The following is a 5,645-nucleotide window of genomic DNA, read 5'->3' on the forward strand; positions in this document are numbered from 1 at the left end:
GACTCAGTCAAGCTTGGCTGCACTTCCCTGGGAAGCTGCTATCATCAGGCTGTTCAGTGAGGGAGTGGTTATGCTAGGAATTGTCACTTGTCGGGGAGCAGGTAGGCTGTTGGCAGAATAGAAGTGATGGAGACCTTTGTCTCCCATTACCCATTAGACTAGATCAGACTTGGCAGGGGTCCAAGAGAGACGCAGGCAAGGCTCTGTGAAGCATAGAGTCAAAACTAACTGCCTTTACTTCCCCTGCATTCTATTAGCCAATACATGTAAAAACCAGATTGACTGAGGGAATTTCATTTTCTGCTAGAAAGAGCAGCAAAAGACATGGATACTGGAAAGGCTAGAGAACTGGATTTATAGTTCTTATCAATCTCCCCATGTTTAAATATATTGCTTAATATGCAGATGTTATTTGGGGGAGAAAAAATGAATTCTTGGTGAAAAGAAAAAACATGAATTAGCTTATATCCTGCCACAAGTTCCTTACTCTGGTACCTGGTCCAGAATAGCTACCTGTCATTGTCATCTCAACATCCAAACAATCTCCTATGCAAAATTAGAAGCTCTAAACCACCTTTGTTAACTAGGTGATACTTTATGGCTTCATGCAATTCAGAGCTTGTTGTGTTTATTAATAATGAAGCAGAAAAGCAAAATTCTTCCTTTACACCACCACCATATTCAGATGGACATTTACCAAAAGGGTTACTATTATGTTTACATTATCTGTGCTTTCATCAGGAAAAATTGAGAACTATATCATGAGCTGTACTTGTCATACTGATGGTACTTCAGGATACTCCTTGCCTCATATTCACCCAGCATTTCCAAGGACCATATCAATGCTATTTTTCACAAGTATCACTCTGTAGTCTAACATCCTAAAATTCAGCTTTATTAGAAGACAGCAAAGTACTAATGTTTAGATGTGTAATATTGAATATTTGATACTATTGTCTTTAAATTCCATATTTTTTCTAATTTTTTGCTGTCTTCCAAATTCTTCATTTCCTGTGAGAAACAACTTAAGTTTTGTGTTTTTTCATATTTACACATTTTCTTTCTTTTTTTGTTTATATATTTTTAATTTATTTTTCCCCTCAAAACTTCAATATAATTTATTGTCAAGTTAGCTAGCATACAGTGTATACAGTGTGCTCATGGCTTTGGGAGTAGATTTCCAGGATTCATCACTTACGTACAACACCCAGTGCTCATCTCAGCAAGTGGTCTCCTCAATGCCCATCACCCATTTCCCCTTTTTCCCCATCTCCCACCATCAACCCTCAGTTTTTATTCTGTATTTAAGAGTCTCTTATGGTTTCCCTCCCTCTCTGTTTGAAACTAATTTTTCCCTTTCCCTTTCCTCATGGTCGTCTGTTAAATTTCTTAAGTTTCACATATGAGTGAAAGATAATATGTCTTTCTCTGACTGACATATTTCACTTAGCATAATACCTTCCAGTTGCATCCATGTTGTTGCAAATGGCAAGGTTTCATTCTTTCTAATTGCTAAGTAGTATTCCATTCTACATATAAACCACACCTTCTTGATCCATTCATCAGTTGATGGACATTTGGGTTCTTTCCATAATTGGGCTATTGTTGATAGTACTGCTATAAACATTGGGGTACATGTGCACCTGTGAATCAGGACTCCTATATCCTTTGGATAAATTCCTAGTAGTGATATTGCTGGGTGACAGGGTAATTCTATTTTTAATTTTTTAAGGACCCTCCATACTGTTTTACAGAGCAATTGAACCACTTTGCATTCTCACCAAAAGAGTAAGAGAGTCCCCATCTCTCCGCATCCTTGTCAACATCTGTTACTTCCTAAGCTGTTAATTTTAGCCATTCTAACCGGTATGGGGTGGTATCACACTGTGGTTTTGAGTTGTATTTCCCTGATGATGAATGATGTTGAGCATCTTTTCATATGTCTTTGGGCCATCTAGATGTCTTCTTTGGAAAACTGTCTATTCATGTCTTCTGCCCATTTTCCCACTGGATTATTTGGGGTTTTGGCTGTTAAGTTTGGTAAGTTCTTTATAGATTTTGGATACTAACTCTTTATCTGATATGTGATTTACAAATATCTTCTCCCATTCTGTCAGTTATCTTTTAGTTTTGTTGATTGTTTCCTTTTCGGTGCAGAAGCTTTTTATCTTGATGAGGTCCCAGTAGTTCATTTTTGTTTTTGTTTTCTTTGCCTTCAGAGACATGTCAAGTAAGAAGTTGCTGCAGCTGAGGTCAAAGAGGTTGTTGCCTGTTTTTCCCCTAGGGTTTTGATGGTTTCCTGTCTCCCATTTAGGTCTTTAATCATTTTGAGTTTATTTTTGTGTATGGTGTAAGAAAGTGGTCCATTTTCATTCTTCTGCATGCTGCTGTCCAATTCTCCCAGCACCATTTGCTAAAGAGTCTGCCTTTTCCATTGGATACTCTTTCCTGCTTTGTCAAAGATTAGTTGACCATACATTTGTGGGTCCATTTCTAGGCTCTCTGTTCTATTCCATTAGTCTATCTGCCTGTTCTTGTGCCAGTACCACACTGTCTTGATGATTACAGCTTTGTAGTAGAGGCTAAAGTCCAGGGTTGTGATGCCTCCTGCTTTCATTTTCTTTTTAAACATTACTTTGGCTATTTGGGCCTTTTGTGTTTCCAAACAAATTTTAGGATTATTTGTTCTAGCTCTGAGAAGAACGCAATTGCAATTTTGGTTTGGATTGCATGTAAATTGCTTTGTGTAGTATTGACATTTTAACAATATTTCTTCTTCCAATCTATGAGCATGGAATGTTTTTCCATTTCTTTTTGTCTTCAATTTCTTTTGTAAGCTTTCTATAGTTTTCCGAAAACAGATCTCTCATATTTCTGGTTAGGTTTACTCTTATGTATTTTATGATTCTTGGTGCAGTTGTAAGAGGGATCAAAACCAGTTAAATTTTGAATGTGTCCTAGCTTCACTAGTCAGTGTATCTCTACAAATAAGATACCAGGGGTTTGTTCTCTCACCTTCAACCACATCTATAAAAGCAAATTCAGATTACACAACATTATGAAGTGAATTTTACTCTTTAAAATGGTTACTTTTATATTAGGTGAATTTCACCTCAATTAAAAAAATTTAATCACAAATTCAGTACATGAGAAATAGCACTTCTGAGTAATTTGAGGGCAAACCTATTTGGTCCTCATTTTCTCAGATCATGGCCATTGTCACCAATTGGTTTTCAATGTGTGTCTTTTCTTAAGAAATAATCCAATAAAATTTGTTCCACTTTCAGTAAACTAGGATTAAAAATAAGTAATACGAATTTCACTTAGTTATGTTAACACTGGCTTGATTTTAAATTACAATGATTGTGGTTAATATTTTGGCAAATTCAAGAGGGCAGTATACGTATCAGGTGTTCAGCTTTCCATGACCCTGGGAGATGCAGGAAGGGGTACCCGACCCCAAGGTGTCCCATGAAACACTGAATAAATGCCTTCAGGCTGCCCAGAAAAACACTGACCAAGATACAAGCCATGTCACCATGGTTGTGGCTGAGCTGGAGAAGATCTTGAGCAGTTGCCCAGCTAAGGACTTTGTGGTCAGTCTTCTGGATGGCACAGTGGAGAAGCTTAGTGTCCTCAAAAGGAAGGCGGTAGAGTTGGTCCAAGTGGAGGATGAGAGCACCAAGCTGTGCAAGCACAGAATCTAATACCTCAAGAAGCATAGCAGCAACCAGCCCCTAGCACCTAACATGAGGAAGAAGAAGCACATGAACCATATAATGGCAGGGCACCTGTTGTGTTGCAGCTACAACATCTCAGTGAATTGGCACAATATAGTGGCATGGAGAGCTGGCTGGACCCAGCCAAAGTAGCTGATGCTGAGCCAGAAGTTCCGGTAAAACTACCAGCTGCACCAGCTGGGGCACAACTCTGTGTTCACCTTCATGCTGCAGGCCAGCCTCTCGGCCATAAGGACACCACAGTATTCCAAGTTCCAAGTTCAGTGTTCTCTGAACCAGCTGGAGTAGCCCCTGCCCCTGGCTCACTGAACCAACTCCCGCCTGCTCTACAGACCTCAGGCATCTCAATGATAGAGAACAACTGGTCTCAAGGCTTCTGAATGGCTACAGTTACAACTCTCTGCTGTGTGTCCACAGAGAGCCAAAGAAGTGCTGCATTTCTCAGGAGCTGAGAAGGTGTACATCATGTAGGCAGCTCCCCACACCCGTGTGCCCCATGCTCTTGCATCCCAACCTGGCTTGCCTACCTGTGTCACTGTTTTTTGTGACCAAAGATCAATGAGCAATGGTAGTTACTCCTAGAAAGCGAGGAGTCAGATGGAGCACATCTGTGCTTGGAGATGTGTTTCAGCTGGCAGGATTCTGAATGGCACGTGAGCTACTTTATACCTTCCCTTTCAGAGAGACTTTCCTGCCCAGGGAGCTTTGGCCACTTTGGAAACAAGGGTTCGTTATTTCCTGCACCCCTGACCCTTGTGTCCTCTCTCCGTTGGTGCCTCCCTCCCATCACCAACCGACCAGGAAGGGTGGCAGCTACGTCCGATGAGCCTGCCCTGTAAAGGCATCCAGCAGAGCTGCGGCCTCAGGACCTGGCACATGAGGCTGGCTTTGGGTGTGTCAGTTCATTGTCAGGTCATTCATGCCACCTTAGTTCCTGTTAAGAATGTATTCATGTGGGGGCGCTTGGGTGGCTCAGTCGGTTGAGGATCCGACTTCGGCTCAGGTCATGATCTTATGGTTCAAGCCCCGGTTCAGGCTCTGTGCTGACAGCTAGCTCAGAGCCTGGAGCCTGTTTCAGATTCTGTGTCTCCCTCTCTCTCTCAGAAATAAATAAAAAACATTTAAAAACTAAGAAAAAAGAATGTATTCATGTGGAAATCCACTGGACCGAGATCTGCAGAGACCTTGTCAATGGCTCCCTAACTGTAGATCTTATGCTGCTCCTTATAGTAATAGTAGTTCAATTGAAGTAAACACCTGTGACTTTTCAAATCAAATGGTCCACTGTAGTTTACACAAAACCATACTGTAGAGGTTTGTATTTAGCACTTATTTTTGCATGTTGATATTGATTAGTTAAGAAACTGTAAATGTAAAACATGATAATAAGAGGGTTTTCTATTTCTTGAAAAAATAAATTACAATGACTATAAAAGAAAAGATGTTATGGATGAAATGTTTCCATTTTCTCAGATGCATAAGCATGCATTATAGTTGAAAAATCACCCTTAAAGTTCGCTCGTTGTAATGTGATCCCTCTGTACATGACTAGTCTACAGCTTACACTGTGAGCAACTTTTTCAACTCCTGAAATGGTCCATACCTACTCACTGAGACAAACCCCAAGAATACACATAGGGTTGTTGGGACAGTGTCAAGTTTCCATAAAAATTTCTAAATATATATATGCCATTTCTTTTCTTTTCTTTCTTTCTTTTTTACAAATAGTTTATTGTCAAGTTGGTTTCCATATAACACCCAGTGCTCATCCCCACAAGTGCCCCCCTCCATGCCCATCTACCCCACCTTCCCCCCAACACCCATCAGTCCTCAGTTTGTTCCCAACGCTCAAGAGTCTCTCATGGTAAACTTAAAGGAGGACCATGAGGGAGAAGAAGGGGGGAA

General features: G+C 40.4%; 1 pseudogene; it reads left to right on the forward strand.

Annotated features, from left to right (window-relative positions):
- Positions 1-3,391: 3,391 nt before the first annotated feature.
- LOC144235201 (E3 ubiquitin-protein transferase MAEA-like) lies at positions 3,392-4,211 on the forward strand (annotated as a pseudogene).
- The last annotated feature ends 1,434 nt before the right edge of the window (positions 4,212-5,645 follow it).

This window comes from Crocuta crocuta, unplaced genomic scaffold (genome assembly GCF_008692635.1).
Source record: "Crocuta crocuta isolate KB4526 unplaced genomic scaffold, BGI_CrCroc_1.0 scaffold493, whole genome shotgun sequence".
Taxonomy (NCBI): domain Eukaryota; kingdom Metazoa; phylum Chordata; class Mammalia; order Carnivora; family Hyaenidae; genus Crocuta; species Crocuta crocuta.